Source organism: Acinonyx jubatus, chromosome A1 (assembly GCF_027475565.1).
Source record: "Acinonyx jubatus isolate Ajub_Pintada_27869175 chromosome A1, VMU_Ajub_asm_v1.0, whole genome shotgun sequence".
Lineage (NCBI taxonomy): Eukaryota > Metazoa > Chordata > Mammalia > Carnivora > Felidae > Acinonyx > Acinonyx jubatus.
The window spans coordinates 221,935,206-221,958,200 of NC_069380.1; the positions used below are offsets into that span (position 1 = coordinate 221,935,206).

At 39.0% G+C, this 22,995-nt stretch overlaps 1 long non-coding RNA gene across 1 annotated transcript; it reads right to left on the minus strand.

Annotated features, from left to right (window-relative positions):
• Positions 1–1,854: 1,854 nt before the first annotated feature.
• LOC113603864 (uncharacterized) lies at positions 1,855–21,921 on the minus strand. Its single transcript, XR_003425630.2, has 4 exons — positions 21,468–21,921; positions 21,173–21,280; positions 13,445–13,566; positions 1,855–9,306 (listed from the first exon to the last, which is right to left on the minus strand). It is a non-coding gene; the product is annotated as an uncharacterized LOC113603864 (long non-coding RNA).
• Positions 21,922–22,995: the final 1,074 nt, after the last annotated feature.

The following is a 22,995-nucleotide window of genomic DNA, read 5'->3' on the forward strand; positions in this document are numbered from 1 at the left end:
CTGTGAGCACAAAACAAGGTTCCATTTGGACCTATCCATTAAATTTTGATTCAGGCTTCTTTATCAAGTTTTCTTTACAATTTTTTTCCTGCATAAACACTCCACCTTTTCCTCAGCAGATTAAATTACGACCAGCTTTAAAATTCTACGTAAACGGTTCATTTTATACACTGAATGAAGAACTCCAGTCGACCCTATTCAGGGGCGTTTAATGCTTTTTGATCTGGCTGTTACTTGGATTGGAGTATGAAATCCCTGGGACAAATCTAAAAATGCACAGAAAGAATGTATCGATTGCCTCTTAAAAATGTGGAATAGCAAAGGGTAGGATAGAGCAAAAATAAACATAAATAGTTATTCTTGACAAGGGGGCATACTAGGGTGATTTCAGGGTTTTTCATGACTAACTCGAAGGGTCCTCGAATACAGTGTTTCTAAAATCTGAACAGAAACATTCTAAAGGAAAAAAAATATTAATCCATTCACTTGCCATTGATTTGCAGTACTTTGATCATACCATGTTTATAATGTGTAAATGTGTATAAATATAAAACTAGGTATAAACATCTTATGTTCAGAGGACGTAGTTATAGAAACAAATCTACAATTTCAAGAGCAACCCAAACTAGAAAGCCAATAAAATTAAAATTAATCTTGTTAATTTAATGTGGTGAATCATCTTGTGTAGAAACTTGACGTTTGAAATTTGAATAAGGTACTACTATCCCATCATGGTTTTAAAAGCATCTGGCATGCTCACGCTACCCTGGCCATCTGCGAATTCAGTTCACCTACCATTTTTCTCTACGCGTGTGAAAGCTGTATTTGCATAGCGCTTCATGACATCACTTGGCCTTTACTTCTGAGAAAACATGGTGTATTTTCATGGCCTATTGTCTTTGGGTTGTTTTTGTGTGTGTTTGTGTTTTTTGGTTTTTTGGGGTTTTTTTGCTGGCTGATGACCATCATAGATGTGATCGGTGCCAGTGCGATCCAAACCTTAACAAAACATGAAGGGCAGTTGTCGAGCAGTCATCCATGTGACCCAACCTATGCTCATGTGATCCATGAGCATAGGTGTTTTTTTTTTTTCTCCGTAATCATAAAATTAAAAACAGAAAATCTGGAAATCACTGTAGAATATTCACAAAACCCCAGCTGGATAGATAGAAGCCTACTGGGTGATTATGTCCAAAATAAGTTACGCCTTCCTTGGTTTCCAAGGTAAATATTCCCATAACCCAATCTCTTCACATCCTTGCACTGTTGACTGAATAAGCAGGCAGTCCCCCTCTATTCTCCCCTTCTGGCCTCCCCATGAGGGTCTGAGAAGAGCCAAATTCTCATTTTTGCAGACTCCTAGGTAGGGATAGCAACATGATGCTCTGTTGACCAATGCAATGGAATTGGGATTTGCTGGGAATGTGTCTTGCTTTCCTGGTAGAAGGGATGGATATGAATGAGAAATTGTTTTTACACCCTCCTCCTCCTTGGTTCTGCCATGATAAGGACTTTTTTAAGGAAAACATTCCTGGAGATACCTCAGGCATCTCATAGCCAGGATGGGTCGAGACATTAAGTGCGGCAGAGAAGAAAAATGAAGAGATTCGGTGTCCTTGGTGATTCCCAGGTTTTTTAGATTTCTTGTTAGGCAAACAACATATGCCCATATGTTTTAAGCCACTGTTAGTCTGCAGCTCTATTTCTCACTTCCAGAAGCACCTCTGCTCCAGAGATACTATATCATCCTCCAAATCCCCCAATTTTGTATTAGGTGAAAAATAATCATAGGGCATGGTGTCGGAAACCTGATGAAATATACCCTATGTATTCCATGGGGTGTTTCACATGGCATTTTATGTTTTATGTTTCAAAAGTCTATGTTGTATTTGCTAGTTTTCTTGGTCCCGATATTACTTACTTGTACTAGTGTATAATGTTGATAGTAACTTGCAGTAGGAAAAATGGCTCTTTTTTGCAGAAGTTGTTGGAATGGTTTGTCATTTGTCCAGTCCCTGCATACACTTCCACCCCACCCCATAGAACTTTCTATTGTATCTTGACACTGTAATTGCACAATTGCCTTCTCTCATGTCTTAGGTGTGACAAACTCTCTTCTTCCTGGGCTTTGCATATGCTGTTCCTCTGCCTGGAGTGCTCCTTCTGATCCACTCCTCTTACCCCTCCATCACCTCCAATTTAGCCTTCAGGTCTAACGTAAAGATTTACTTCCTCCAGAAACCTTCCTAAAACCCTGCATCTAAACCGGGTCTTTTGGTGTAACTCACAAAAGCCATGTTCCTTTCCTCCTGAGCATTTGTATCAACACAAAAGTCAAGTTTGTTACTGTATGCGAGTGTCAGACTCTCCCACCGGACTCTTAACTTGAAACCTGTTGGTTTTTTGCTCACGAATGCATCACTATGCTCAGTACAGTGTTGGGTACCTGCTAGGCACAGAGCAAGTGTTTGTTAAATAAATGTGTAACTCAATGAATGAATAAATAGACAAATGGAAAACCATGGGAGTAAATTAATGATATTTCAAAAGCAGTAGGTATTGAAAACTGATAGCCTCTACCGGTCACAAGAAATCTTTATTTCTGTGTGTGCATATCAGCACTACTAAGTTTCAGATCCGTTGCATGGACACATGCATTTTTATTCGTTTGGCAATCCAGTGTGAGTGCCGTGGCAATTCAGCAAGGCACATAAATGAAATTATGATTCTGTACCTTAATGTACAGAAAATTAGGTTCTCTGTGAAGCATATTAACTTGTCTGTTACTTACCAATTAAATTTATTGTCTTCGTGCTGTCCTTTGCTACAACTAACCATGTTTATTTTAGATGCATCCGTGTCACCGGCAGGGATTGTTTTAGAGGTCGTACGCTTTACAAAATAAAAACTAAATATCCTACCTAATATAATTTAAATGCCACAGGAAATTTTATTTCTGTTGAGAGTCTGAATCCCATGAAAAGAATGAAGATTTTAAAATTTACAGTTACCAGTGCAAAGAATTCTCACTGAAAATTCTTTTGTAAATTTCTTCAATGTGACTCTTTCTTCCAGTATACCAGTTTGCTGTCTTAAATGAAAGTCAGATATATCATTGTTGAACTTGTCCCTTTTGCAGATAACTCTGAGACCCTTTACCTAATTCTTGGAATGAAAAGAACATTGTGATTACTTCTTCTAATCTCTTTTTAATATAAAAATCAGGAAGGATAAGAGGTAAACTAAAAGTTGAAGAACAGAAAAGTTAAGATGTAAAGTTGAAAGAGTAATGCTTGCAAACTATATATTTTTAAAATTAGCAGTTTATGTTTTATTCAATATTAAGCTACATGTGTGGGGAGATAATTCAAATGGATGTGAAGAAAATATTTGGCATAATAATTGGTACAGGAAAACAGAACACAGTTGTTTTATTTTTTATTTTATTTATTTACTTACTACTTACTTATTTACTTCTATGTCTCCACATAAATTTGCCACTGGCTTCGTTTTTGTGGCATAAATTAAGGCCATATTTAAGGACCACATACTGAAAGCTAATAAATCTCCTTTTCATTTCATAATAGTAAACTTTTTTTCTGTTGGTCCTGATTTTAAAGACCATCCAACTGGCTGGGTATTTTTGTTGTAAAAGCAACCCATTATTCAACACTGGTCAGATATCCCCATATTAATAAAGTTAGTTCCTGTCAATATAGCACTAAATTATCAAGTTGTATAAAAAGTAACTCCTGCCACCCAGGAAATAGAACTGATCCATCAAAATAAATAACCACTAACTCAGATTAAGTCAACTGTACATATTGACTCGGTAGAAAGTGGAACCGTTAGGACATGTTATCTTACAAGATGATGTAGTGGTGGAGGTGATTGAAAGATGTACCCTTGAGAACATGGGTGTTATGAGCTTTATTATAGAAAAAAAATAATAGGTTTTAAGAAAGCTGGATTTAATATGAAAAGCATGGGATTTACGAGCTGGATAATGGGGGAAAAAAGAATTCATATTTATTCCAACTCAGTTGCAGACCAACCATCTCATTGGCATTTTGCTGCCATTAAAGGGCAGGTGCATCTGTGGTGGGACAAAAACACGTCATTTTAAGAAATTAAAACAAAGCTCATGTGTCTGGAGGGGAGAGTTGGGGAAAGGGAAAGGCATTAGATTAGGAGTGCAAGAACAGCAGACTCCAGAAATTTCAGGGCTTTGTTAGGCCCTGATGTGGCTCTTATGATGCTTAAAATAATAGGGTGCCATTGAAAGGATTTAAACAGGTGAGGGACCCAATCAAATGCATTTATAAGAGATTATCTGTGCAATTACCATGCTGTTTAACAGTTGCACTTTTAGGCATCTGATTCCAGAGAAATGGATATTTCGGTTCACACAAAAACCTGTACCCAGACATTAATTGTGGATGTATTTGAAATAGCCAGAAACTGAAAGCAGCACAAATGGCCCTCAAAGCTTGAAGGGTTAAACAAATTCTGGTCCATCCATATCATGGAATACCACAGAGTGCTATTCAACAACAATAACCAGAAATGAAGTCTTGATACAAGTAATAACTCAGATGAATCTCAAGGAAATGATGCTAAATGAAAAAGCCAGTCTCAAGAGGTTACACACTATATGATTCCATTTACATGATTTTATTAAAATGACAAAATTATGGACATGACAACAGATTAGTGGCTGCTGAGGTTTAGGGACAAGGGAGAAGTGGGTAAGGAAAAGAAGTGGGTGGGTGTAAAAGAGCAAAGATAAGGATTGTGTGATGATGGAACTGTTCGGCATCATGAATATGATGGTGGGTGAGAAACCTACAGATGTAAGGTTGCAGAGAACTAGACACACACACACACACACGCACTCACACACACTAGTTGAAGTAAAACTGGGAAAATCTGAATAATACTGGTGGATTGTATCAATGTCAATATACTGGTTCTGATATTGTACTATAGTTTTGCAAGTTTCGTAAACTACCATTAGTGGAAACTGGATAAATGGTGTGTGGGGTCCCTCTGTATTATTTCTTACAATGGCATGTGAGTCTACAGTTATCTCAAAAAATAACTTTTCAAAGGTTAGAGTGATTGCAATGGCAAGAACGGGTGCTGGGAGAGTTGCTGGAGGACTTTTCATTTGCTCAGGATTCTCTACATCTCATGCTAGTGTCAGTTTCCCTGAAACTGCTAGGATTAGCGTGTACCAATCTCAGACTTGTGACTCTGTATTTTCTGTTCTGTGTACCTGTCTTAGCTCCCTAATAAGATATAGGGAACTTCTAAAGACCAGGACCTGTGTCTGATAAAGCAGTATAACTCCTATGACGGCCAGCTTCAGGCCTTAGATGTTGTCAGTTCTGTATTTTTAAAGGAATTGCTATATGAATGTGCACATACTAGGCGTCCACAGCCCTTCATAACAACAAGGCTTGGCTATAATTAGCTGCTACAGAAAAATCTTTCCCGATCCTTTATTATACCTTTGTTATATAATAAACTGGTAAACATAAGTAAGTGAAAATAAATAAATGAATTAATTGGTTGATTAAAATTACAGATAAGATGAAGGCTATTCTTCTTGCTGTTAGGTTTGGATAATGTTCACTGGGCTGCCAATTGAAGTGTTTATTTGGATCATAGTTCATTGACCCTAAAGTTAAAAGGGTACCTTGGAGGGGCGCCTGGGTGGCTCAGTCAGTTGAGGGACCAACTCTTGGTTTTGGCTCAGGTCATGATCTCACGGTTCGTGGGTTCCAGCCCTACACTGGGCTCTGTGCTGATGGTGCAGAGCCTGCTTAAGATTCTCTCTCTCCCTCTCTCTGCCCCTCCCATGTGTTCTCTCTCTCTCTCTCAAAATAAATAAATAAACTTTAACTAAAAGTGTCTTGGAAAGCCCCCATCATCTCTCTCTCTCTCATTTTTACAGAGAAGAAAGGTCACGTGACCTTCCCAAAGACCCACAGGCCAAATGCAGCTGAGAAGCAGACAGTGGCTAGGTAACACAAGAGGTGATTGATTTTGAAGAGCATCGGGTTAGGAGAAACTCATCTCAGCAAGGGATTAAAGTTGTTTCTCGCTGGCTAAAAGCAGATTGCTGAGTTGGCATCTCCTGAACAAGACTGTATATATTTATCAGCAGGTAATTGTTAGGTTTCACAGTGTCTGAGGACCTCTGTACAAAGCCTTGAGAAAACCAGAGAAACCAAAGAAATCATTGCATTCCCCACATACTTGAGTGACGGTCAGTTCACCTCTTGAAAACCTATTCTGAGAGAAAATGTACAGCAACAATAAAATTTCTACTTTATAATTATAAGCAATTTTCTTATTTTAGCATAAAGGAGATTTGAGAGATGCAATGTCACAAATGCTTCAGGAAACTAAGAAAACCAGCACAGAATTGTTACAGAAATAGTAAAAGACAGTATCAGAATATAGGGGGGTATTGTTACATAGATAAATGGTTTTCATCAAACTGCATACTAGAATCACTTAAGGGTTTTAAAAATATCAGTGTCCATCCCCCAAATTGAAGCAGAATATTTGGCTTGGATCTTAGCCTTGTTATTTATCATTTTATTATTATTATTATTGTTATTATTATTATTGCTATTATCATTATTATTAAAGCACCTTAGGGATTTCTGATGTTCACACAGGTCTGAGAACCACTGACATAAACCAAAGGTATGATTACACATTCAAAATATCCCATTGTGTCCAGAAAAACACTTTGTTCTATGTATCTTTCTCTAATTTTTATGAAGTAATAGACTTCTTATAGATCAAATTTCATGAGTTATTACCTCTAGTCGTTGCCTGGAATTCCAGAATCAAGATGGAAAAAAGTAGGTATCAATCCACAATTGTTATTTGGTGCAAGGCAAGGAAATGATTACAAATATAAATATTCCAACAAAGGCTGTATTATCAAAGGCACGAAGAGAAAAATAAACCCAGCCCTCATTTTTTTTCTGCTCATGGTTCTGGACCCCAAACTGAATGAATCCTTTCAAGTGGACCTGGTTCAAAGGTGATAACATAGTCTTAAGACTAGACGTCATCTTGACCTTCTTCTTTTGAAAATGGTTCTAAACCCAAGACTATTTAAGATGGCACTAAATGTGTTTTCCAGGGAAAATAAATTATATAAACTATTATAGCACTCTTTTATGACATCCCCAGGTAATATTACAAACAGCACTCTATCAAATAGTACCTTGAATAAGTACTTGCCTCCAAATGGGGGAAGGGACCAAACCTTTGAAACAAAAGAATGCATCAGCATCATGGCATGGTGAGGCCATAACCAAAGAACCAGAACACTCCCGAGACAGAAGGAAAAAGGACATCTTTGAATCACTGGATACCAAATGCCTTTTGAGTATCACCAACTTTCTGGGATGTAAAATGGACTTATGCCCTGGGGAATGATTGCCAGGGCTTGTCATTTTTTCCTTCTATGCTGTTTGGGAAAGCTTTGAGGTATAAGAAAATGGAAGTAGTCTGAATATGCTTGATGGCAATAAAATGAGAAAAAGCTTAGAAATCTGTTATACCTTTGATATGTCTGCATTCCTCCTTAGAAGCATGAGTCACAGTTAAAAGTTAATTCATTCAGTATCTCTTGAATCCCAAATAAGTCCTTCGGGAGTGTGGGAAATATGAAGATCATTTACAAAGATTTGGTGACCTTAAATAGCTCACATTCTAACGAAGAAATGAGAATAATGATTGCAGAGGTATCTGTCTGATTAAACGCTGGATGTCGAGAGGATTCCAGGTGTCAGCAGCAGTGGAATGAGGAGGTAGAAACCATGAAAAATGCACAAGTCTCGGAACTAGCCCACCCATTCCTTGTGATGTCATTTTCCCCGGAGTAATGCCAGTCAGTGGTACACAGTTCAACTTCATGGCAGAGACGTCTCTATACCAGAAGCTAAAGATGGAACAGAAACTTTGCCTATATTGCATGGGTTCTCTCAACAAAATGCTGGATAGCGGGATTCAAAAACAAAGTCCCACGTGTTAGTTCATCTTTACAGGCTGGAAGTCAAGCCACGGAATCTGGTCCTATGCCTTGTCCAAAAAAGTCTACCTTTCAATTGCCTTGCACTCTTATCACCATCAATTTGGAAGAGTCTCCCGCTCTAGTTGTCCAGGATGCAGACTACTATGGAGACCCAAGCAGTAAGACCTAAACATCTTTTTAAGTAGTAAGAAATGCCCTTGAGAAAGACAACGGGGTTTTAAAGTCTTTATTATTATAACACCAGATTCATGAGAAGCCACACAAGAGCCCTGGATATGGATCAAGACCTGGAGAGCCAGGCAATGAATGGCTAAGGGTCTGATAACTTATCAAACTAGCAAAGACTTCTAAAAAAATTGTATTCAATCCACCATTGGCAACAATTCAGGAGAAAAAGCAATAGCTTCTTAAGCTATCACCAGAAGTTTGGCAAGATCCATCAAAATGCTAATGCCCATACCTTTGACCAGAAATTCTGTTCCTGGAAACAGAATCCTAAGAAAGTCTTGAGAAAGTAATGAGCAAATGTATGAAGATGACTGTGGAAGTTTACCCATTTTGACCTATATGTGATGTTCATAAAACCTTGGTTTGTGAGCATAATTCGTTCCAGAAACTTGCTTGTAATCCAAAACACTTGTATATCAAAGCGAATTCCCCCATAAGAAATAATGGAAACGCAGATGATTCATTCTACAACCCAAACATATCCACATAAAAATAATTATAGTACTGTAATATAATACAAAATAATAAAGAAAATACAAAGTAAAATAAACAAATGAACCTACACTTACCTTTGAAAACCTTCGTGGCAGGTGCGAGGTAGACAAGAGAGAGGAGGGTTATTGTGTAGGACGACTTTCACGATCACTAATGGGATCACTGCCATCTATTGGAATCTTCTGCTTGGGGGCCATCATATATGATTGCACAAATGTTGACTAAAGTACAGTACTAATAAACTCTTATCATATACTGTATTTAATGTCACTGGCAATAAGGCATCAGAGGAAAGGGTCTATACCTACAGGCAGCTTGATCTAGAATGAAGCAAAGCATTCCTAAGCTCACTCTTGTATGGAAAAGCAAAGGACTGTCCATAGGTGCTTTGAACTGACAAATAATACACCCATGCCAGTTGTGGGCACCTTCCAGCGTTCTAAAAAAATCACTGATTTCTGCCAAACACCACTGCCTTAGATCGAGCATCTGAGCATAGGAGACAATCACCCACAATCCTGCAGTGAGAGAGAGAGAGAGAGAGAGAGAGAGAGAGAGAGAGAACCATTGGTTCAGTTGTGATCATGTGACTTTTGGCATCACATACTATTTGTACTGCAAGACATCACCATTTATCAAGTTAAAAAATTGTTAGAAATATTTGCTCATCTTGTAGAACACTCACAGAACAAGTTACTTGCAATCCAAGGTTTTACTGTACTTTAACGCCCATCAGGAGGACATGAGTTATATAAATTACGAGAAGGAGAACAGAATCTTAGATAACCAGTAAAAAGCATGTTGGTAATTTGGAGCTCTTGTATACATGCGAAGATGTAAATGACACTTTTTGTGATCAAGTTATGCTGACAAAGAACAGAATGCATAGTAAAATTTCATTTTTAGTTCATTAATGTACATGCACAGAAAATCTCCAGCGAGCATAAAATTAAATATTTAAGAATATATAATAAATGATTAGCAATAATTATCATTGGGCATGCATTTCACCTTGCGATATTTTACACCCTTCAGTACACATTTCTAGTTTTACTTCTTTTATTGTATATTTCTATATTTTCTGAGAATTTTTAATAATGACACAGTATTTTATTGTGACAAAATTAAAAAAGATTGAATTCTGGTTTTGTTTTAACTCTTAAGTTAACAGGCTTTAGTAGTGTGTGGTTGTCAGGGGTCAAGAACAAGAAAAACGTCAAGAATCCCGGGTGCCATGTTGGTTAGGAACCAGCAACCAAATAGTGGGGTCATGAATTTTATAGTAAAGCAAAGGCTGCCAGCCTTGACCAGGGGTCACATACATTCTGCGGAGAAGCTAAATATTAAAGTACTTTCCACGAGTGAGGTACGTTTAGTAATCATCTAGCTTTACCTGAATTATGCCTTATTCTACTTGCTCTCCCTGTAACTTTTGACACTGTTAATCATACCCTTCTTCCAGAAGTCCGTTCTTCCTTAACTTTCAATTCATCACACTCTCCTGCATAGTGGAAAGGTAACTCCAGTGTCTGAATTTTTTTTAGATTCTTCACTGGTTCCTTTTTGTTTTCAAACATATGTGAAAATAAATATTCCCTAGAATTTTCTCCTTAACCTATTTGTTATTTTATTTTGGTTTTTTTTTGCACTGTTCCTGAATAATCTACTTCACTGAATCTACTTCACATTCGGTTTCATGTGCTTTTCGGTAGCTTTGTCCCCCGACTTTAGGATCCAGACCAACGTCTCGGTTTTGAGCTCCTATCCCACATACACATCTGCTCTTTGGACATTTCCAATTACATGGCCCACAGACTCTTAAACCAAAGTAAATACATTACCCACCTACACCCTTACACATGCACACACACAAACACACACACTCCAGCCACACGTTATGTTTCTATGTTTTCTTATTGATGAACAATACTGTCATCAACCTCTCCAAATACGAGACTTCAGAGTCCACCTCAACTTTTTCTCCCTTACTATTTCACAAAGTCCTATAAATTCTACCTCCTAAATATCTCACCCATTTGTTCTCTGCTTTCCACCTCCACTGCCACTGCCTTGGTAGAGACTTTCTTTATACTTATTTGTTCTAAGAACCCTTAAATGGCCTCCAACCCTTCCGTGAAAATAGGCTTTCTCCCGAGATACATATCGAATCGTGTCATTCCCCTATTTAAATTCTTCATGGGCTCCTTGTTAACTTCACTTTGTCATGACCTTTTCTTACCTTTTCAGACTCACCTACCCTTCTTTCCACAAATAACGTCGTGCCCTTAATGTCCCCTAAAAGTATTGGACTTCCAATGCTTCCATACATCTTTTATGCCATCTACTTTCACAATTGAACTTGTCAGGGGCCCGTGGAGCCCCTAGAAAGTTAACCATGAGCGCTCTACACAGGCACCATTCTGTATCAAGGGAGTTATTATTTGGGAAGCTTGAAATGACATAAGCAGGTAGGGAACCAGAATTCTTTTCAAGAAAGAACAAGATCAGTGTAATTAAGGAAGCCCATGGCAAAGCGATATTGCCCATAAGGAAGGGGAAAGAAAAGATGCAAATAGAAGAGGTTAATTTGTGGTCAGGATAGTTCAAAGAAAGAAGAAATAAGGTTCAGAAAATAGACATTGGCTAGTAGTTCAGACTTGAGACCATAAATTGACAATCGGTGTTGGCAAGGCACTTTTATTTGGAAGCTAGGTCCTTTCAAGAAAATGAGGAGGGGCGCGTGGGTGTCTCAGTCAGTTAAGCATCAGACTCTTGATTTCGGCTCGGGTCATGATCTCACAGTTCCCGAGATGGAGCCCTGTGTCTGGCTCAGTGCTGCCAGTGCAGAGCCTGCTTGGGATTCTCTCTGCATCTCTCTCTGTCTCTGTCTCTGTCTCTGCCTCTCTCTCTCTCTCTCTCAAAAAAATAAATAAACTTTAAACCTATTTTTAAAAAAGAAAATGAGGAAAAGACAAGTGTAATCGCAGAACACAGGCTGGGGGCACTGGAACCCTCGTAATCACCCTCCATTGGTTAATGCCACCAATCTCTTTGGCCATGGTTGACTGAGTCAAGTGTAGAGACACGTGACCCATGCTCTCCCTTAGGAATGTATAAAGTGGAGCGGGGACCACCAGAGACAAGTAGCAGTGTGAGTAGGGTTCCATGGTGGCAAGAGTCTGTCAGCCTTCTGATTCCCCCCAGAACAACCATGGTTTTCCTCCTTTTGCACGTTTGGTTTGGACTGTCCAGAGTATGTCACTGTATTTCCTTTTTGAGAAGAATATGCTCAAAGTTCTGCCAATTATTTGGGAACAAAAGAATTTCAAGAATAATATGTCCAGTATGATTTCTCACGCTTGACATTTAGATTTCAAACAACAACAAAATAAATCTGGACCCCAAGAATATGTTGATTTCCAGGGTTCGTGGAAAGTGCCTGCTGACTTGGGTGACTATAAGCTGACTGCTCTCCTGGTTGGTGTTGTGGCCTCTGGCTGGGATCATGCAACTTGATTCTTGTATTACAAAAACACTCAACAGAGAGGGGCAGATACCAGTGACGAGTAGCATTTAATTAAGAACAAGGTGTGCCTTCGGTGAAGCTATTGTCCAAGCCTCCCCTTGAGAGGATCCCTCAGGAAGAAATGTTTCCTACACACCCTACCGCTTGGGGCCAATGGACAGGTCAACAGTCTTGAAGTCTGCTTTCCAGATGGTAATTAAAGTGCAATGTTGGAAGAATTGTGGCAGGATTATCCTACGGAGAGAAGTAGCCATACCATCGTAGCAATTAAAATCATTCCAGAAGAGCCATGTTCAAATTGACTTGCTCAGCACAGGCAGAGAGGAAAATCAGAACTGAGATAAACCACGGTTATAACCAAGAAGCAACGCTCTGTGACACATCCAAAGACTGGGGTGAAAACAGGAAAGAAAGTATAAGATAAGGGCGGTGGTCAGCATACAAGACACCGAGGCTGATTCAGGATGAAGAGTGAGAAAGTATTGGAACGATCTCTTTGTTCCGCCAACCCACAAGTTCATTACTCTATGACAGCATTCACTATACTGCCTTGGAGATGTCCCTTGCCACACAAAGCTTAATTCACAGAAGAGAGAGACTGCAGGTTCCTCTCTGGTCCCCAGCACTTGACAGAGTACCTGCCACAGGGGAGAACCTAAGTGGTTGCTAAAAGCCTGTTGAATGAACTGGGACATTAACATACTATTTGGAGCGCAGAATAGCATTTTAATCTAATCTAGGAAACTGTGCAAGAGAATAGCAGAAGCAATGCATTTAAATAAAGGTTTTTCTAAAAGTGCAAATAGACTGCCTTTGTATCACATTCGTTTTCAGATTGTAAATAATTGCCTTGTTCTTCAGAGAAACTTTCAAATTATATTGATGCTAGAAATAGGAGCAAGAGGAGGGGGAAAAAATCCACCTTGCTTGTAACAAATTAAAGCATGCGTTTTCTTCTTGTGGCAAGTTCCCTGATGCTTCCCGCTTGTTTATATGATCGGCTAATGAAGTGTTTGTTAATCTTTCACCATAGCTGGGACTGGTCACAATCTGTTTAACAAAGGACACCTTTGCCTTCACACCTAGTAAAATAGTTGCCTGCTTGACCGAACACTGCGAACTCTATATACCTTTTTAAAAACAGCCCCTTCGTGGCATGGTCCTAACGTAAGATGTTCCTGTGTCTCTTAAAGAACTGTTTATTTGAAAATATCAACTCCAGCTTTGAAATCTCGGAATGCAGAATCAAAATCTGTAGAAAAGGAAAAAAAGCAGAGTAAATCGAATTGCATTAAGGCTTGTCCATGATCAAAATACGAGCCTAACTTCTTGCAGAGATGATCCTCACTGAAAAGAACAACAAATTAGATAGAAACAAGATAAGCATGTAACGTTCCTTGTTTATCAGTGTCTCTAATATTTATAGAAAGATAATAAAAAGAAGTGTCAAAGGAATTGTTATGTGTGATAAAGCCTTCCTGCTTCCTAAATATATACAAAAGCTTTAGCACTTAGTGAATTAGGCAAAGCCCAGAGTTGCATTCTACTCATGAAAAATTTCGAAATAAGAGAACACGAAACCTTTGAAGAGGCTTAATTTAAATGTTTTAATATTCCATTTGTTTCTTCTCCTCAGGATTTCAATGTTCAGAAAGGACATTAGTATTACTGCAGAACTTTAGAGAAACGATAGCCTAGGGAAAAGCATGGCTTTGGACGAGCTAGAATCCAAATGAAGGCCAACTCTGCTACCTTGGGCAGGCTACCTAATCCACTCGAGTTGCAGTCCCCTCTGTCGTGGGACAGGATCAATGACCTCTGCCTCAATGAGTTGCCATAAGGAATGGGGCACATGGGATAAGATGTGGCATTCCTAGTACAAGGTAAGTGCTGGAGGAATTTACCTATTTGGGATCCCTACTGTTTTTGTTTTGTTTTTTAATGCATGAAGGTTTAGAATATAAAGACACAGCACACAGAGTTGGAGAGGAAAGACAAATACGAATTACAAAATAGAAGAAAACCAATATGCTGAGGTCAACATGTGACGTGTGGGTGAAAGCCTGTGTTCGTTTCTGAGGGCGTTGCCATGGTTTGGGGTCAGCCATCCGCACCCCCCCCCCCCCGCAACAGTTCCCCCTCAGCCCTTTGGCACTGAGAAAATGATCACTGAGTTCCTGGAATTTATGGTTTGATGAGTCTGATAAAACCTTGCTGCATTATTGCTCTTTCATGTCTCATCACCTCTGCAAAGTAAGAAAACCCTGATGGAAATAAGAGATGGAATAATTTGGGGGAAATAGCCTTTCATCCACCGTCCTTTGGACTAAATTCGGAGTTTGTTTTCACATATATCACCTTAGTCCTCTAGAGACTGAAAATATTATTTTCAATTTGTTTGAAACTGCTCAGCATTAGCAGCCCTCCTTTTAGCTGTTATTTCTGCGCCTTTACGTTGGGACCTAAGGTGTTCAAACATCTGGAAAATGTGGTGTCAGAAGAAACAATACAGCAAGAGTATCTGTTCGATTCCACTAATCCCAACATCTTGACCCGAAATTTATAAATGAAATGGAAGAAAGGTAGAAAGGCAAGAGAAGAAAAAAAGAAATGTTCTCTTGTTCCTGCTCAGAGGAGCAGTAATGGGTTATGAACCCTTTCAGAGTCATGGAGCAGGGAGAAAAATGGTTGCCTTGGTAACAAGGCGGTCCAATCAGCTGCATACTCTCTCCCCAGAGCATCTAATTTATTCAGCAAATGCAGGCTAGAACAGGTGGCTAACCTAAATGATGCCAAAAAGCTTTAGCTCTCAAACATACCCACCCTCCAAATTTTCTTATACACAAAGTTTCATTCTTGTCCCTCATAAAGGAAGACTTAATGAGGTCCATTTCAGTGGGAAACATGACACGTTCGTAGGCAAAAGAGCCCTCTGCGTTTGTCACTTTTGAATCTTGTGACAAGAAGAAAGATATGCGATTTTAAGAAATGACTGCTACTGAAATAACTGTCACTGAAATGACTGCTACTGCTACAGCTTAATTCTACCAGTCACTTTGAAAGTGGAGGGCATCCTAACTCCTATTATAAAACTCCATGATTTGTATTTTAATAAATCTAATATTATTGTGAGTTCCAATAGCAAGAGAGTTTATCCCTAGATTTCACAATTCTTGCTTTAGATAACAAACAGTCACGGAAGTTTCCAATGCCTGAAGCCTTCCAGAAAATCATACCAAGCTACTTAAAGCTCCATTTATGACAGGGTTAAGCAATCCCAGTAGCTATACCTAAAGTTAGAAAGGAAAAATCTGGAAAACTAACATTAAGGCATAAACTTTTTTTTTTTTATATCATATAAGGATTTTTTTGTGATCCGGCCCATTTTCCTCTTTGAACTTCTGTTGATGGCAGATCGACAGAACTCCTCACATCTCTGCCCTCTGCGTTTGCTGTTGTCTCTGTCTTAGAATGTCCTTCCAGCGCTGGGCTCCCAGCTCAAAGTTTATCCATCCTCCAAGGCAAAAATAAAGCGTTTTATTTTAAAAGCTTTTCCTCATGTTCCCGGGAGAAATCACAAGGATCCCTCTCTGTTCCCTCTGCGAGGGATCCCATTGTTGCTATGTCTGCCTTCTTCACCCGATTGAATCCCCCAAGCCTTCAACGTAGGGACTGTGTTCTATTCAGTTCTCATCTCCAGAGTAGCCCCTGGCTCTTAGTGCAAAATCATAAATATTTGGTAAAAGAACAAATGGATGAATGAATGAATAAGTGAGATTGTAAATTATTGACACAAAAACTGCGCAAGCCAAATACGTGACAAAATATTTTCAGAAACTAAAATTAAAATGTCACCAATTTAGACAAAGTGTAATCCAGGGTGCTTGTCTGAGTAAAGAATCTCAGTAAGAATCTGAGTAAAAAATCTCAAATCTGTTTTGTCACTGAGCTGAACCTTTGCTTCAAATAAAGTGTAACTTGCAGCTCCTGTCTTTCAACTTGAAAGTCAGTTCATCACATAGGCTGCTGATCTTGTGGGTTCCTCCCCCTCCCTCCCCCGCCCGCTCTGAAAACATCTCTACCCAGACCCCAGGCTTCCAAGAGCACAGCTCAGAAATACTGGGCTGAACTTATTACGCATTCAGTGTTGCCTTCCGACTTCTCAGTACATGGTAATCACATAAGCAAGTGTTGGTTGAAAATGACATTTAAAATAGGAGACAACATTAGAGAGGAAGTTCAGGTCTTGGCGTTTCTCTGTTATTGATCTGCTTTTGAAGTCTTCCAATTGTCGCCAAAGGTGACCCTTGCCGCCTGAGGATGTTTCCTTGGCAACAGGGATGACTGCTTCCAGCCTGTGAGAAAAGGCATCTCTGTTTGTTTGATACTCAACTACCACCCAGAGATGCTATGTGGCTTCAAAGAAACCGAGAACCCCACATTTTTAAGTACGAGATGGGCTCTCCAGTTCTTGGGCTGCATATTACTCTGGAAAACAAGAGGCAGTGATAATTATCTGGAAATGGTTTCCTCGGCTCATGAAAAGAACACAGCCTCTATACTGATGCATTTTCATTCTCCTTCCCTAATTATTCCATACGCCTGCCTATGCGCACATGTGCGCACACACACACACACACGCACAAATACAAACACATCTTTCTCTTTCTTTCCTTCTTTCTTTCTTTCTTTCTTTCTTTCTTTCTTTCTTTCTTTTCTATATTTAAAACCTTTTGCTTGTTATCAGTTCTCTGCTTTCTGTGTGGTCTCTGTTTTACCTCTTTCCTGTTTCTAATAGCAGCTTCTTTGTACATCTCAGCTTCTAATACCTACCAAATTATAAATCAGAGTTAAATGTCAACGTATTGTGGCCAAAACAATCTTGCTGAGAGCAACTGATGGTCGATCAGCTCTCATAACCCCATATTATCGTAAGATGAAATGGAAAACTGAAATAGACGTTGAAATTAGTGTTGTTTATGATCAACCCACCTTTAATTCACATTGCTCATATATTCTTTTAAATGGTATGGTAACATTTTATTTGTCATGCTTTAGGCCTCCCGAAAGCAATTTGGAAACATTTTTCTTGCAATCAATGAAACTTTCTAATGCTTGTTTCATACAATTGCATAATCATGCCATGAGAATTCTAGAAAAGCAGTGTGCCAGACATACCTTCATATTAGTGGAATTATTTTGCCTGGATTGTGTACTCACAAAAGGGGGGAAATCAATGAGGTTGTATAGAATCGTGCAGGAAATAATTCTTCCCAAAAGATGCTTCCAAATATTTTTGTGCTAATTTCAGTAGGTAAGTAACTAAACAAAGTAGATTTGTAGACTGGATAATGGCATAGCAAAATGTTCAGACTCAGAGCCCGCATTTCTCTGCGTAAAATGTACAGAATGCTAAGTATGAACAGTAAAAGTATATCTCCTTTCATGTCCACAGTATCCAAGGAACATACCAATTTGAAAATATCATTCAACAGGTAGTGTTATAAATCCATCGATTCAAAACATGTTTTATTTTTTTATTTATTTTTAAGACAGAGAGAGAGAGAGAGAGAGAGAGAGAGAGAGAGAATCTGAAGCAGGCTCCAGGCTCTGAGCTGTGAGCACAGAGCCGGACGCGGGGCTTGAACTCACAAACTGTGAGATCGTGACCTGAGCTGAAGTCGGACGCCTAACTGACTGAGCCACCCAGGTGCCCCAAAACATGTTTTGTTTTAATAAAGTTAGTAATTGTGCCTCCAATGAAACTTAGAAGTAATGCAATTCCTTATTTTACATATGAGAAAATGAACACCAAGGGGGAAAGAAAGCCTATACAAATTGGTCTCAGACCTTGGATGGATATCAGAAAGTCTTTTGATTCCTTTTTGCTTACCACATAACATGTTCACTATAAAATTCTTGAAGATGAGAATTGCATGTTGCCTTTATGGTTAAGTATTCCATTTTACAGCACAATGTTCAACTTTCAACGTCTCTAATACATTATTTATGCATGTGATATTCAGTTAAGAATGCTTCTACTAAAAATAACAGAAAACACCATTTAGGTTGACTTAATAGATATTGGTTTATTCTTCTGACATGGCAAGGGTCTCAAGGGAAACAACTGGCATTGGTTTCGCCATGGTTGTTTCAGCATGGCAGGACCAGCATGCCTAAATTCCCCTGGTGTTCCCTCACGTCTGCCTCCTCTGGTCACAAAATAACAACGCATCCTTTCAGCATCCCATTCTGCCTTCCAGAAAGAATGGAGAGGGAGCCATGCCAGACATGTCTTTCCCTTATATGAGGTAAACAAAATATTTCATAGACCTCTTTGAAAGTCCGTGCTCAGGTCACGGTGCCCAGAACTAATCAATATGGCCACTCTCCTGGCAAGGGAGCCTGGGAATGTAAGAACTTGGTTTTTCCAACTGTTAGAGTTAACAACGGACAAGTGGATTTGGAACCTGTCAGGGTGAGCTACAAAAGATTACATGCTTATTTCTGGACTGATAAATGACAGATAGATGATTGATAAATAGATGAGAAAGAGAGAGAGAGAGAGATGACATAGAAATCAGGAAAGAAACAAAAATAAATACCAAGAAAGATATTAAGAAAGAAAGTAGGGAAAACATGTCCTACTGCGATCTTTTCTTTTAAGTTTATTTATTTATTTTGAGAGAATGTGTGCATATGCACGCATGCACAGGCGAAAGAAGGCAGAGAGAGAAGGAGAGAGAGGATCCCAAGAAGACTCCGTGCTGTCAGCACACAGCCCAACCAGAGTTCAATCTTTTGAACCACGAGATCATGACCCGAGCCAAGATGGAGGCAGATGCTAAACCGACTGAGCCACCCAGGGGCCCCATCACTACAATCTTAAAATAGAAAAAGAAGGTATCCAAACTGAGAAAAAGAGAGGATAGAAATGTTTTCCAAATGCCTTCCATGGTGGGATCCCAGATACATGCTCAGTGAACGGTGTCGCTACCAAAGCAGGCCAACGGAGAGGATACTGCAATTTCAGGGGACATTAAGAATCCGTATATTTTGCTAGTTGTCGGTCAAGAGTAAACATCAGAGAAACTATTGCTAAGAAACTTAATCACTTACAAGCATGAAATTTAAAATCACTGCCCTGGGGGAGGCGGGGGATGCCTGGGCGGCTCAGTCGGTTAAGTGTCCCACTTCAGCTCAGGTCGTGGTCTCGCGGTTTGTGAGTTCAAGCCCCACCTTGGGCTCTGTGCTGACAGCTCAGAGCCTGGAACCTGCTTCGGATTCTGTGTCTCCCTCTCTCTCTGCCCCTCCCGTGCTCACTCTCTGTCTCTCAATAAATAAACAAACAAAAACATTAAAAAATAATAATAAAAATCACCATACTGTGTGAATAGTGTAAGAATATTTTTGCATAGTCTTCTTAACACAGAATTTAGAAGAACAATATTGTAAGAAACAATTTGCTGTCTGATTTTAAAGCCATTTCCACATATTATGAAGGTACATGTGAACATTTGTAGGAGCTCTGTCTTTGCCTTTGGGTCATCTTAGTCCAATATGAAAAACAAGTGGGCCAGATGAATGTTTAAGGTATGAAGTCAGTAAATTCAAGCTCTAGGTCACCCTTGTCCTTTCACTTTTCTGATAACAAGTGTGGAAGTTTATGCTACGTCTTTACCCGTGGTCCCCGCTAGAAGGCAAGCTCCATGGTAAAGGCTGTGCTCGTCTTGTTTGTATCTCCCAAGCATTTCCAACACTGCCTGCACAGTACTGTTGGCCAAAAAACAGCTGTTGCTTTCATAGGTGAAAACGAGTCCTTCCATTTACCTACCAGACAAGTATTCAACTCCGAGTGGCACTCAGTAGATTTTGCAAGCTTCCCTTCCAACAGGAGATTTACAGCAATATAATGAAATATTAGATCCTTGTTCAGAAAATACTTCATTGATCCAGAGGATTGGACTACAAATGTCTTGAGAGTGAGAACCCCCTGCTTATCTTTTTGCCTCTGTTGCCAAGCCCAGTGCCTGGCACATAATAAATGTTTATAAAATGAGTTGCTGAGCAGCTTTTATAGTGAGTGATTACTAAAGTGGTAGCAATCGATATTTGGGTTCAAACCTTAAAATAAAACTAAGTTGACATGTTTCCAACGAGCATCTGACCCCTGGACTTTATTCTTAAGAACATCATTCAAGCTCAACAGTGTTGATCTTTCTAACCAGAAGGCTAATATAAATCTGAGAGGAAATTCATAAGACCCAAGGCAGCATTAAGCACACACTCACACACACATGCACAGGTACACGTGTCACATAGCTCTGCTTTTTTTTTTGTTTTTTTTTTTTTCAAATCACTGTGGGCTTAAAAAACAAATTGCTCTCAAAGAGAAAAGAAGAGCACAACTCAGAACCCTTGTGGGCTTGTCTGTAAGAACATAGAACAAAATAACCCTGTGGAGAGTGAGACTCTACCAAATCGTGTTGGTTACTTTCTATCTATGCAATTGCAAACACAACCTGTAACAAGTATAAAGGAAGAGAATATACCTCTTTGTGGCTGGAAATTGAAAGCCTTGCTTTATTGCGATTAACCCCTTGTTGTTGCTGTTGTTGTTGTTGTTATTATTGTTGTTGTTGTTGCTGCTAGGAACCCAACCAGCCTTAAAGCAGACTCCCGTTAACAAACACCCTAGTGTGCACCATTCCACAGTACAGCAGAAGGTAAAGTAATGTAGGTGTTCTCAACAAATCAAATGTTGCATTTATGAAAATACTTCTAAAAGAGGCTCAACTCTTTCCATTGTGATGGTTTTACTGTTACATGCAGGCATAGCTAAGTGAGCGCGATCATACCTTAATATCCTGTGGGTGGGAATGTATACGTTTTCTTAAATGTATACTTTCTCCAACTCTTACTGATGTCAGCACAGCCACAAGAAGTTCAGAATCCTTCTCCCATAACTGCAAGCACAGATATGTTTAGTTTAAGCATTTTATCCCACGGAATGAAAAGGAACACCACCGCCGCCACCAAAAAAAAAAAAAAAAAAAAAAAAAAAAAAAAAAAAATCCAAAGCAAAACATACAAACAAAAGACAGAAATAAATCCGTTGGAAAACAGAAGACTGAAGCGTTAATTGAACATTACCTTTTTCTCATAGGGAGGAAGATGCATCATGGCCATTGCTATCTTTTCTCACTGTGCTGATTTAAAAACCCCCAGCTGAGAAGGCAGCTGTGCAGAGCAAGGAACTGGTGAGCTCAGCAGGAGCCCTGTATCCTAATGCTACTCCTAGAGATTCATGCTCGCTTTCAGTGGCTGTGTTGTCGTTAGTAATGCCAGAAATGTGAAATGCTGTCCTCTTTTCTGCACCGTGGTACCAAGATCACAGTGGTCGTGTCTTTAAGGACTTCAAAAGCCTGCATCTCCCCGTTTTTATCATTGTTTATTTTCAACATAGCCTCCAAAGACCAGGCGTTGGCTCCCTTTCAAGGTATTTAAAATTCTGGAGACTTTCATTAATCATAAGGTTAATGGAATAGATGGCAAAACAGACATAAAAGTTGGAGCATATGGGAGAGGGAATGGTAACGTTGCTTTTCCTCCCTCCCATGCCAAATTAAAAAAAAAAAAAAGAGAGAGAGAGAGAGACTTCACTGGTATAGGCATTTTTTCCTAGATTGCAACAATGAAATCCTTATCTTCAAAAGATAAAAAGTACTACCCTTGTATGCCTCTGACAAAGGTAGCAATACAAAATTAACTTCAACCTAAAATAAAGCTACATTTCTTAAAAGCCCTGGAAAATGGAATTAATTTATTTTCTGATTCCCCATAGCGGCATTAAAAACATTTAATGAAGTACTCTGGAAATGACTTGAAAAATAATTACAGGGAAAGTACCGGGCACCATAATGACTGCAGCCCCTACTGCAGGACATGATTGATGTCACAACATTGTCGTAAGTGAATAAAACGCATCGTATTCACCGGGAGGAGTTCTGGGAGGCATAGCCTTCAAAATCAGGGGAAATAAAATGTTTATGCTTCTGAAGGCATAGACATTAAATATGTATCTTATATAATATATTCTGAAGGTATAAATGTTAAATATATATATAAACCTATACGTGCTTCACGCATAAAATTACATTTATATGTATGAAATACACATACGTTTCGGTATGTATATGCAGGGACATCAGGATTCAGTATTTAAAGTGGCATGTACCAGAAATGCCTCAACACTTAAAATAATTATTAAAACATTTAAAATAAAACCTGAACAGCAATTTAAAACATATGCTTCCTTGGGTACATTTCCTTTTTTTACCTGAAGCTACAACCAGATACAAAAGTCAGCACAAAAGAACTGATAAAGGGGAAGATGCTCTAAGCCGTTTGAGGGGTTTTCTTCTATTTATATTCAGTTAATTTTGTAAGTCCACTTGGGGAGAGACAAAGAGCTGAAATATCAACATTTAAATTTTTTTCTTTACCCATGGATTATGTGACTCAATAAGCATTTGTGAAGGCACACTTGGTGTCTAGGATTTTGCCATGTTAACCGAAACCAAGGTGACAAAAACAAAAAGTCGAATGCGTGGATCGCTGAAGTACGTTCTTCTTTCAGGAAGCGTCTTTCTCTTGATTTTCAAATGGTGTTCCCACGAAC